The following is a 13,763-nucleotide window of genomic DNA, read 5'->3' on the forward strand; positions in this document are numbered from 1 at the left end:
TTACCAAAAAATACTCATTTTATCCTCCAAGAATCCTAAATGGCCAAGAAACAGCATATTGTTACATATAATATATAATATCTAATGTCCCAGTTCACAAATAAATTTTTCATTTTTAATTAAGATAAAACATCATTTTCATACAATCCAAAGTTAAGAAATTCATTTGTTCAATTACAATTAATTAGGAAAACAGAGCATTAAGATATAAACATGGAACTCCAGTGTTGCTAATGAGTGTGTACAGTCACATCTTCGTCTTCCCACAATCACCAATGGTACCTTAAAAACATTTAATCCAGAACTGTACATCAAAGTTTAATGAGTTCCCAAAATACAACATACCACAATATACATACAATGCATGCACACATAAGCCTTCAGTCTGTCTGGCCCACCTCACAAGGCCAATAGTATGTCTGGACTGCTCCCCCACAACATACAGTTGTTCCATACGTGGCCTACAACACACCATTGGCCTACCCGAGTATCTTGGTCTACCGCACATACCAAGATCGCCTCAGCCCACCACCCAAAAAGTCGACATATGTAACAAACAAGCAATCAAGTAAACACATAAACACAGGCAACTATCTACACTAGTCTACCTGACTAACATGGATACGTCGTTATCGGTAGATCTCCATGGAATTCATAGCTATATGTAACCAGATGTGAGATAGACATTCGAACATGTGATCCCACTCTAGAACCACAACCAAACAAGAAACAGGTAAGAAAGCCAAGATCAAGAGTTTCCAGTGAATGATCTAGTATGCCCAAGAGTCCTTATAGAGTGGTATTGCTAATAATATATGATCCTATAGGATCACAACTTATAGCAAGTTACCATCAATTAATTATTTATTAGTATAATTTGATTATTAATAAATATATAAACATTTGTATTTGATTGGAAAAACATTATTTTGTGAAATAATATTTTACCAACATATTGGGAATTATTATTTCTAAAAAATTTAAAAAATTTAAAAGCACTCCATGGATGATGGCAATGGGCCCCTTTGACTAATTCTAGATCAAAAGCCCAAGACTTGTCTTTTCCCTATAAATAGTCATGTATTATTCACAATTAGGGTGAAGAGAGTGAGATAAAATGTAGCCGCCACGTTGTGAGGTTTCTTGTAGAGTTAGATTCTTATTTCTTAAGTGTAATTTGTTCCTCACAATTCAATAAATCGAGTGATCATTCGACATAATCTTCATATTTGTGTTTGTTCTTATTTTCCGCATCTTGTTCATCAAATCTCAATTAGGGTTTTAATCCCAACAAGTGGTATCAGAGCGGGTCTTTGAAGATCTATTGATTTTTGAAGTATCGGTTCTTGATTTGATGATTTTCTGCACAAGTTATTGAAGATTATTGGTGTTTTGGCGTCTAGGAATCAAAATTCTGTTCAAGTTACTGTTCATGAAGATTTATGGTGTATTCTACTATTCATCGTGGTATCTTTTTTCTGTTCTTTGGATCTGAATTGTTTTGAGATCAAAATATTTTGATTTAATTATTTTTCTATAGATCCACGTTAATCACGAGTTCCACTGTCACTCATTTTTTTTTGGATCTGATTATTATTCGTTCAACGATCCAGTACAGTTTATTTGTTCTTGAGCCCATTTTTTTACTGTACATTCGTTGCATCCTTTGGGCTCATTGTGTGTGTTTACTATTCATCGTTTAGCCCACTTAATTGTTGAAATCGTAAGTTCTAGATTCGTAAGTCAAAATCTTTGTTCGATGATCATTTCTTTATGGCGTTTGAAATCACAAATCACGCAGTCGACATATCTCTAGATTGGGAACATTGCATATTGAAATCCTCTGGTCAATCTAAACGATTTATTTGACTTTGATAATCATTTGTTCCAATTTTATTTATCACCCATTTTCTGTTCTTGAGTCGAGATGTGTGAATCGCATCATTCAAAAATCGATTTTGATTTTGTTATCTGATTATGTCGTTTGATTTGATTTGATTATTAATCTATTCCTCATCTCGATTGTATGATGGTTGAGTGGAATTTTGGAGTCCTGTGACTTATAGTTGATGAACAGATGGTCAAACCTGAAACGCATTCAAAGTCAAAATCAATCTTGGAATTGAATTGATCATTGGTCACTGATCTGAATTTATGGAGTATGTTGTCGACTGACTTGGAATCGAAATGGCCAATTAAAAAGTCAAAGTGAAATTGTGGTGTTCTCATCTGTTCGCAATTTGATGGTCCGTTGTTCTTATCAATCACGGTGAAATGGGTCTCGGAATCGAGCATGTGTTTGGTTGGGGTTTATGTCAAAATCGATTGTGTGATGAACAGATGAGGATCGAATGAACAGAACTGGGTTTGTTTGTGGTCAAATACTGAAAAGTCAAAATCTCTATGAAAGCCTTACCTGTGAATGCTCGTTTACTGTTCTTCTCTTTGGGGTATAATCGTCAAAATTGAAGCAAATCTATGATTGGGTTCGTCTGTTTCCTTAGAACGAAAGAAGGGAAGACAGAAAGCGAACCTGTGGTTCGGCTTGGCCAAAGTTTCGCTCTTTGTTCGCATCGTCATGCTTGATTTTGCTTTTGTATCAATGGCCTTGGAACGGACCTGGAACGAACTTGGGTTTGGGTGGTAGCTCTTGGAACGAAAGGGCTTGAAGCGAATGTAGAGTGAGAACAATAAGCGAACTTGAGAATGGAGATTCGCCTTGGAGTATAATCGACAGACTTGGAACGAACCTCGATCTTGGTCTCGCGTGTTTATGCTTGGACCGAAAGAGGAGATGAGCCGAAAGCGAACCTGTGCTGGGACCGAACATTGTTTCGGTTCAATGAACCTGGACCGAACTTGGTTTCGGTTGCTTGTACTCGGAAGCGAACCTGTGAATGGGTTCTTCTTTAAAATTGGTTCACTTTGGGTATGATTCTTGGTGTTCAAAACTCAAGGATCGATATAAAGGCTCGTGCTCAAAAAGAACATGGAACGAATTTGTGTATGTAAGCTCTTGGAACGAAAGAGCTTGGAGCGAAAGGGTGATTCGCCTGAAGGAGCTTGAAACGGAAATGGAAACGAAAGGAAATGAACGTTCGGTTGGGTTTGCTTTTTGGGTGTGTAATCAACAAGAAATGAACCTTACAATCACAAGCAAAACTCATAGAAGTGAAGGTCACAGACGCGAACATTTGAAGTGAACCTGAGATTCTCTTCCAGTCGACACTAATTCGCATCTAGCTTCAAATATGTTCGCAACTGGAATTGGCTTGGATTCCTAAGTCCCACGAACATAAGAAATGAGAACGAAAGGTTTGATCGGAATAGGATTCGTGGTTTCATCCGTTTGAAGTTGCCATGCGAGTCGCTTTTTGGTGCTGATTCTTTTAATCAGTCGATATATGGGAAGAAGACACAACGTTTCATATTTGGTCCCTATAACTCCAATAAAATGGCACTTTTGATCCCTGTTGTTTTCACAGTTTGATATTTTTGGACCAATCCCAGAAATTGTTACAAATAAAGGGGTATATTGATTCAGAATTACCATTCTAGCCCCTATCTTTCAGCAAGTGACAGTTTCGGCCCAATATTCAGAAAAGTTTACTACTTTGAGGGCCGGTGAACAGTTTTGAATTCTTTAACGCTCATATTTTTCGTGAACAGAAAAATAAAGATTCCATCAAGTCTTGGCAGTTCGGAAAGTCGTTTTTCGTGATAACGTCAAATTTTCACGATTTGTCGCGGGGGAGCTTAGTAAATTTTTATCCATTCAAGATCATTCTCATGACCATTTGAAGGCTTTATAATCATGTTTTTTATTATAAATCGGGGGAGAATTTGGTATGGCCATTCGAAATTGGATTTGTGACTTTTCAAAGTTGAAGATTTTTGATAAAGCTTATGGTAGAATTATGAATGTAGCTTTTATAGCGGAAGTTCTTCATCGAGCTCTGCTAAAGCTTTTACAGAGAAGTATCCTTTACGGCGGAAGTTCTTTATCGAGCTCTGCTAAGGACTTGTTATATCTCCGACTTCTTGTATTTTGTCGATCAAGTGGCGTTACGAATCATAAAGTTTGGGTTGTTACATGATATTTTTTGATGGCTTATATCATTAGCTTATTTGAAGATCATTGTGACTTGGAGGGGGAGCTCTTCAAAGACAAGAAGTGATTCGGTTTCTTTGTTTTGAAATGGGTTTTTATGGCGGGTTTGGTTTTCATGAAGATTCTTTGGGATTACATTCGAAAATGAAGTTTAAAGACATTACTTCAGTGCCTGATTTATATATCCTAGAGCCCGTGTTTGAAGACTATTGAAGAATCAAGATTCGTGGATTGCTTCATATATTCCTCGTTGCAGATCTTTTTATTTGCTAGATGCTTGTTTTGGAAGTTAAAGCATTGTCATCCATTCCATACTTTGAGGGGGAGATTGTAGGGTTTCAAAGCACTCCATGGATGATGGCAATGGGCCCCTTTGACTAATTCTAGGTCAAAAGCCCAAGACTTCTCTTTTCCCTATAAATAGTCATGTATTATTCACAATTAGGGTGAAGAGAGTGAGACAAAATGTAGCTGCCACGTTGTGAGGTTTCTTGTAGAGTTAGATTCTTATTTCTTAAGTGTAATTTGTTCCTCACAATTCAATAAATCGAGTGATCATTCGACATAATCTTCATATTTGTGTTTGTTCTTATTTTCTGCATCTTGTTCATCAAATCTCAATTAGGGTTTTAATCCCAACAAATATAATCATATAGTATGATTATTTATGTCATGTACAAATATATGGGTACTTTGAGAAACCTTTTGATAAGTATATGTAACTAGTTGATTAAATAAATTATGTAGTTTTTAGTCTTTGTCCCATTTGACTTGGATTTAGTTTGTAACACCCGTTATGAGAAAGGTTCATTTTTAACCCTAAAACATATTTAAGATTGACATTTTGGTTTGTACATTGTGCGTACTCGGGGTGTACACAAGGCGTACTCATGTATGAGGAATCGAGTCTCGCATGCGTATGCCCGGCGTACTCACCAGGTACGTAGTGCGTACGTTATTCAAACCAAAACCCTACTTTGAGGGACACCCTATATAATCCAACTTATAGCCCCAAGACATTCATCCTCATCAACCTCTACCTAAAAATCGTCCATCTAGCTAACCCTAAGTGAGAAGAGTGCACTTTGAGCTCATTTGTGTGTTTTGGTGGTGTTCTTGAAGAAGAAGAAGAAGAAGAAGAAGGTGGTAAAAGGACATTGGAGCTTAGAAGAAGCTTAGATGTGGGACTCTCACCTTGATAGCAACCTTCCAGAGGTAAAAAGCTCCTAGCTCGATCATCTTTTCTTATGGATCTAGGTATTTCTTCATTTAGGGCATTTTTGGTCCCAACCTTTGTGATTCTTGAGCATGGCATGCTCTTAACCAAATAAGTCATCCTTTCAGACCCAATAAGGGGTCTTGAGTAATAAAAATGAGATTTTGATGCTGATTTCTTCCCCATATATGCTCTAGAAGGTCTTTAGGTGTTAAAAAGTTAAGTTTGTTGGTATTAAGCACTTAATGGGCATGCAAAGTCATAAAGTCGGAAACTTTATGACTCCTAGTGGTATTTTGGCATTCGATCTACATTTGGAACGTAAGAGCTTAACGCATTAAGCTCATATTAATGAAAAAGACTTTGGTGTGTACATTGTGTGTCACCCAACGTATGCCGCTTGTAAGGGGTCAACCGCCCGATCCTGGTCAGGCCTTGCGCCCAACATAGGAGCTAAGTACCCCCCGTGTACTTAGCTGAGTTGACCGAGTTGACTCGTTGACCTTGACCTTTGACTAGAGTTTTGACCAAGTTGGACCTAAGGGTATTTTGGGTATTTTGAGCTTTTAATTGAGATTAGGTCCTTGGTTTTGGTTAGGTGATCATTAAGCCAATTTTTCAGAACAGAGATTTATGTAGTTGGCATTTCCGACTGAGATGTGAGTTTTCCTCACTCCACTTGTGGGTTGAAGGCACCAATGCCGACCCAGCTATGACATCCCCATTTTTACGGCCAGAAAAGACCGATTTCGTTTATGCTTTTTATAATAAAATCAGAGTAATTTTTAAAGAAAAGTGTTGCAGAATTTGTTCCCAAAAACAAAATATGATAAAATAAATTTATCAAAGCATTTCTTAAAGAAATGTATTATCATTACATTACAAAACTCGGGATGTCATCGTCAATACAGATCAAAAGCATAAACAAACATCATAGGCCATAAAACAAAATTGGCCTCAAAACAATATATGTCTAACAACATTCTATTTATTTTATTCTGGCCTATAAATCCATAATCTCTCATCAGATCATCCAAATATGCTTTTGCCACTACCTGTAATACAAGAAACTGAGTGGGTCGGGCTGGGGAGCCTGGTGAGCATATAGGGTGTTCAACCCACAATAAATAAGTTTATTATTTTCAACAATCATTCAACCTGATTACCCGTTTCCATTATCCTCACTTTACGTCCCTAAAGCATCTATTATAAGAGACATATCCTAAGGAATTTCATCGGGATGGACACTACTGCTAAACGGGTTCCTCAACCATAAGGGTCTGTAAGGCAACCATGGGGAGGGGGGATGGAGTACATCGGTGAACACATCGTTCACAAACACCTACATGGTGTGAGTCTGCTAGCATTCCACTGGACTTCCTAGAAAAGTCTATGGTTGTCATCCATACTCCGCTAGATGACTGGATCAACGTCAACATCGAGGCCTCTCATCGTTTTATTTCATCACACACCACCTATTTCATCTACCCATGTTTTTCCCAACATATTTGTAGATATAGATATATATATATATATATATATATATATATATATATATATATATATATATATAGTTTAGATCTGAAAAACAAAGTCCAAATCTTTCACCCAACATAGATCTTCAAAGTAAAAATACATATGAAGTTCATATCTGAAGAAAAGGTCTAAATCTGACAAAAAAATACATATACAGTTCATATTGAAAGAAAAGATCTAGATCTGACAAAAAAATACATATACAGTTCAGATCTGAAGAAAAAGTCTTAGATCTAATTGAAAAGGTTCAAATCTGAAAAGAAAGAGGTTCAGATCTTTCATCCAGCATAAATCTCAAGTAAACAGATAATAAATATACACATAGCACATAATTTATATAAAATACTTCATATCTATGTGTAAGATGAAAGTGACTATACACTCACTTGATAAGGGATGATTCGGACAACACTTCGCATCTTAAAATAATCTTCTTTGACCAAACCGGGAGGTTTGCTTGAAAACTAGGCTTTGCGCGGGCAGCAAAACTTTGGAGGTGTTTTCGAAGGCTAGAGAGAGAGAGAGAGAGAGAGAGAGAGTTGAGAGAGAAAGAGATGAAGAATGGTGTGGGAATTGTGGTTGGCCTCGCTCCTCTATTTATAGCTGCGAGACCTCGGACTACATTGGGCGTACTCCAAATCTACGTGGCGCGTAAGGGGTAGTTGTCGAACTTTGGTTGGGGCTACGTAGACCATTTCGGACCGCAGAAGAAGTCAAAACGCAGGGCGTACGAGCTTCTTTGCGCGGGGCGTACTCTGAAACACTTTGTGTCTGAAGGTACGTTAGGCGTACCCCTCACACCTAGCTCGCAATTTTCCATCCCGTCTTCAAAGATTCATAACTTTCGCATACGAGCTCCATTTTTGACATTCTTTATATTCGCGATGTAGGTGAGACCGTACTCTACAACTTTGGTTTATACTCCGTCGATTAATTTTCAATCTATATATAAAGTTATATTTTTAACAGACCGTGATAGGAAAGTCCATTAAAAATTCATAACTCCTTCATCCGACGTCCACTTTCATCTGTCTTTTACCGTTGCGCTACTATTAATGAGATCTTCAATTCTTGTTTAGGTTGTGTCGGCCAGAAATCGTTCGATCTGATATTCGAACTTCGGATTGCATATTGCTAAGTCGAAACTTAGAAAAATCATAACTTTCTCATACGAAGTCAGATTTGGGCATTCTTTTTACGCACGCTCTCGGTTTGATGAACACTACGACTTTCGTTTAGATCAATAATTCTAAAATTCTTCTATTGTAAATTCACTATTTACGTCACGTAGTGTCGTGCCGGTTCTGTCGCGAAACTTCGACAGACCATAACTTCTTCGTTATAATTCGGATTCCGGTGTACTTTATATGTCCAAAATCCTTGTCACGACCACTACGACTTACGTCATCGATATCGGGCTTATCTAACATTTTATTTTTGAAGCTTATTTTATTATATCTTTACAAACAAGTATATAATCACATAATTCACATAATATTCAAGTAATTCATCTTTACTACTTTAAGATAGGTTACAACGGTTGACCCAGACTATTCCATCGTTATTAATGCTTAGCCCAGAAACACAGACATTATAATTCTCTCCCCCTTAGGATGATTTCATCCTGGAATCATGCATCAGCAAACAAATATAGATAGCGACTCATCATGTCACTCTTTGTTTCCCATGTGAGATTTGGCCCATTTGAATGTTTCCATCGCACAAGCACTAAGTCGACCATCTAACATCGCAACTTCTTTGTCTTACGGTCAACAATTGCTTTCGATTCTTCAATTAGTCTCTTATTTTCATCCATCCTTAATTCTGAAATTGGATTTATGTTGGGAACTTCGCCCGTGAACTTCCTCAAACAACACACATGGAAAGTGTTATGAATATCATTTAGTTCTTCTGGTAGTTTGAGCTTGTAAGCTTGGTTCCCAATCCTCTGAAGAACTTTAAACGATCCAATGAACCTTGGACTCAACTTTCCTCTTCTCCCAAATCTTATAATTCCCTTCCATGGTGAGACTTTAAGCAAAAATGAATCCCCAACTTCGAATGTCACCAGTCGTTTTTTGTTGTCAGCATAGCTCTTTTGACGATCCTGAGCTGCTAACATCCTTTCCCTAATTACTTTCAGCTTTTCAGCGGTTTGATGGATTATCTCGGGGCCCATAAACTGCTTTTCTCCAGCTTCAAGCCAACAATACGGCGTATGACACTTTTGTCCATACAAAGCCTGGTAAGGTGCTATCTTGATGCTCGAATGGTAACTATTGTTGTAAAAAAAATCTACCAGAGGTAAATGTTCATCCCAGTTACCTTGAAACTCGAGGGTACATGCTCTCAGCATATCTTCAAGTGTTTAAATTGTTCTTTCGCTCTAGCCATTAGTCTGCAAATGGTAGGTTGTACTTAAGCACAACTTCGTACCCAATTCCTCTTGTAGACTCCTCCAAAACCTTGACGTGAAACGGATATCACGGTCTAATACAATCGTTAAAGGAACACCATGAAGTCTTACTACTTACTTCACGTAAACATTTGCAAGCTTATACATAGACCATCTTTCATTGGCTGCTATGAAGTGTGCACTCTTAGTGAATCGATCAACAACCACCATAATCATGTTGTGAATGTCCTTTGTTCTGGGCAGTTTAGCGACAAAATCCATGGTAATGTCTTCCCATTTACCCATGGGTACAAGTAAAGGTTCTAAACTCCCATATGGTTTCTGATGTTATGTCTTAACTCTCGCACATGTCACACACTCGGCCACATACTTTGCAACATTGAGCTTCATCATCGGCCACCAGTAGTAGGGTTTCAGATCCTTATACATATTTGTGCTTCTAGGATGAATCAATTACATGGTCTTGTGAGCTTCTTCCATCAGAAGATCTCTTATTCCTCCCGTCTTAGGTACCCAAATCATATCTTGGAATACCTTCAATCCTTGACTGTTTATATCGAACACCAGCGTTTTGCCCAAATACTCTTCCTTTCAGTCACTTTTCTCTTAAGCTTCTTCCTGAGCTTTCTTGATGCTTTCCACAATCGTTGAGACAACTTCAATTCTTAATGCTCTTGGCCTTTTCCTTTCTAGGCTCACTTTTCAGCTAAAAGCATCAGCTACGATATTTGCTTTACCAGGGTGGTAAAGTATCTCACAATCGTAATCCTTAAGCAACTCTAGCTAGCGTCGTTGCCTCATATTTAACTTTTTTTTTATCAAAGAGATACTGAAGACTCTTAATCAGTGAAAAGTTTGCACTTCATGCCGTAAAGATAATGTCTCCATATCTTTAGGGTAAATATTACTGCTGCCAACTCCAGATCATGAGTGGGGTAGTTCTTTTCGTGTTCTTTCAATTGTCTCGATGCATATTTTATCACCTTATCCCTTTAGGTCAGAACACAACCTAACCCAACTACGGATGCATCACTATAAACAGTGAAGTCCTCAACTCCGTCGAGTAGAGAAAGAATTGGTGCTTCACACAACTTCTCTTTTAGCCTCTCGAATGCTTCCTCGTGCTTCTCACCCCATTTATAAGTAGCTCCTTTATGGGTCAAAGTTGTCAATGGATTAGCTATCGAAGAAAATCCATGGATAAACCTTCGGTAATATCTGACTAATCTCAAAAAGCTTCAGATCTCCTTATCGAGGACATATTCCTTGTCCTCATAGCGACTGACCATCCTGATGTTCCTAATACAATCATTGAAGTTGGTACCATCAAAGATGACCCTCCCACACAATTTCATGAGAGAGAATGAGCCAGTAGGGTTTGAGCCAGAAGCAGTGTTGGAAGACATCTTAAAAAAGAAAGACAAAGTTTAGATTATATAATAATCCTTAATATAACACCCAAAATGAAATCTTAAGGCTAGTACCTAACACAATATTTTACAAATGAAAAATATTTGAAGGTAGGTAAATGACGATTTACCAATTTCCACCATGAAAAACGAAATTGATTATTAAGTTTTAATTGGATTGAAATTCATAGATTCCTTTGAGATTCATTGAACTTTTTAATGGCATGTTTAAATCTCGATTATGCCCTTTAAGTTTGTGACTGGGATACCAAGGATCACAAACAAGGTGTGAATAACCATGCAAATGTGCTTGGTACACTCGATGTCATTTATCACCTAATCAATGTGTCGGTTAACCACACACGTCCCATTGATCTATGACAAACATCAAGCTGCCATTTACCACCCTTACTAGTCCAAGTTAATGTGTCGGTTAACCACACACGCTCCATTAACGACCTGGCAAGGTGCAAAGTACAATTTCATGGATTAGCATCAATTTCACATCTTTCCTAAAGTAACTAAGATTAGGAATTTAATAAAACATTTAGTTACTTTATAATTTTCATTATACTTTTAATGAGAATTAATGTCATATCCTACCTGTTCGGCTAACGACCCTCCATCAATCAAGGAAGCGGTGGGTGAGAGTGAACACCCATTAAACCACCATTTAATAGGCAGTAACTTTATACCCCTTATAGACCGGCTTCGTGAATGAGGCATACTAATAGTAAGACTGACTTATCTTATACATATATATAATTATTAAACTTTTAATATTATAATAGTAAAAGGGTTGAATTTTAAAATTTTAAAATTATAGGGTTTGGAATTAAAGTATTCATAAGGGTGACTTTACAAATTCCAAAACTTGAGGGAAAGTTTTGAAACTCTTCAAAACTTTTCATTTTCATAACTTATGAGTTTAATGACTTCTTAAAGAAAAGACTTTTCATTTTCCATAAATTGAGGACAAGTTATGGATTCCATTAAAGGCATTTAGATCATTATTTTAATTAATACAATAATCAAATAATCCATCCATGATCTAGTTAAACTCATAAGAACAAGATAATTCACATCAACAATATTCAAGAAATTAGCCTAATCATATAAACTAATACAAATCTTGAAATTATGAAAATTATCTTTTAACTGGATAAGCATGATGATTACCATATCATAAAACATATTTCATGGTTCCAGGGGTGGTCGCAACTGCAAGGGAAGGGGGAAGTGCCCCCAAGGGTTTGAAATTTCTTCTATTAGAGTAGTCTTAAATTCTGGATATTTGTTCTTCTTGATACAACATGCCCCAACAAAATATGGCTAAAGCTATTGGACTTTGAGAGTCGGGGGCACCATAATTTAGTTGAAAACAAATTAAGCCCAATTTGGGGTTTAATTGTTAACTTTCAACAACATCTTCTATTCTTTTATGTCATTCCTTTTTAGTTTTGTCAAACCATTAAGACTTAAAACCCTAGAACGTAATCTGTGTTCCGTCTCCCTTCAACCACTCAAGAAAACCATAAAATATGAAAAATCGAAAGGAAGAAACTTGAAATTGAAGTGCATGATTCGACCTACAGGCTATAACTCAAAATCAAGCTTCGTGAGATCAGGTTAGTCATATGATTGAGGCTTCATAAAAATGTTTAATATTATTTCTGATTGAGGTTTTCTTTATGAATTCTTAATGTATTAATGTTGGGGAATGGTTGAAGAATACTAGGTTAGAATTTATGACTTACTGTAAAAAAATCATCAATTCTCCACTGTGCTTGAAATTGATTAGGTCATTAATATCGATTATCAAATCTGTTTTAAATACATGCATAAAAGTGATTTGGAAGGTTATTTTGGTAGATTGATGACAAGCTTGTGTAATTTATAAAGGGTAAAATGGTGTAATTTGTAAAGGGTAAAATGGGAACTCTCATTCCTTGGAGAGATGGAATGAAAAACATGCTAGTTAATGGAATGACATTCCTCCGTTCATGATTCTTTCTTTACCAGTTTATCAACAATGCAATATATTTTGATTGGAATGAAATGATGTTTTCCTTTCCCGTTTATCACCTTAGCTTTATAGCTTCTATTTTGGAGTTTTAGATATAATGCTTATTAATGTTAGATTATCTTTAGAGTCTTTACAAGCTTCAAAAACTATTTATTTTCAATATCAATTCTTTGGTTCAAAGAAAAGAACCTAATCATGAAATCTTGTTTAAAATAATTTTGACCTGGCCCTTTGTTTGATACTTTGGTGCCCCCCAACATATCGAAATCCTAGATCCGCCACTGCATGCTTCAAAAACACAGTTTAGGGTAATGATCCTAATCTAATTCTGGAAAAAAACTCGAAATCCTGCATATAGTAGCACCAACTCGGCGAGTACATGAACTGGACTCGTCGAGTTGGTCAGTTTCTGAGTGGACTCATCGAGTCAGCCAGTGGACTTGGTAAGTTCACCAGTCAAAAGGCGGAAAATCAATTTTTTCAACTTTGAAAACCAATAAGCATCAAGTATAACAGAAAACAATCCTAGGCTTTGATACCACTGATGAGTTTTGAGCACTCTAACAACCTCATGGTGTAACATCCTAAATTTAAGAAGTACGATTTAAGAGTTTAAAGTGTAATTTCGAAGAAGGGACTCGACGAGTAGGTACGCTTACTCGCCGAGTCGGAGCGGGTTTGGATCGCGAATTAAGTGACCAACTCGCCGAGTCGGAAGCTGGACTCGATGAGTTGGTGCTGGGATGAGAAAACCCATAATCTTAGGGTTTGCACCTTATTTAAAGGACTTAATGTCCTCCCCTCAGCTCCATTATCCCCCTTTGAGATCCAGTAAACCCTAGCTCATATGTATAAGGCCATTGGAGGGAGATTGAAGCTTTGGGAGGCGTTCTAGTGGAAGAAACTTGAAGATCAAAAGGGTTTGCATCAAGAAAGTAGTGTAGATCCAGAATTTACTACAATTTTGGGCACATCTTGGAGGTAATGAGTTGTTACGTTTCCTTTGTTGCTCCTAGATTTATTCTTGAATGAGATTTGGGGCCATTTTG

This window comes from Lactuca saligna, chromosome 2 (genome assembly GCF_052625555.1).
Source record: "Lactuca saligna cultivar CGN05327 chromosome 2, ASM5262555v1, whole genome shotgun sequence".
In the NCBI taxonomy this organism is placed as follows: Eukaryota; Viridiplantae; Streptophyta; class Magnoliopsida; order Asterales; family Asteraceae; genus Lactuca; species Lactuca saligna.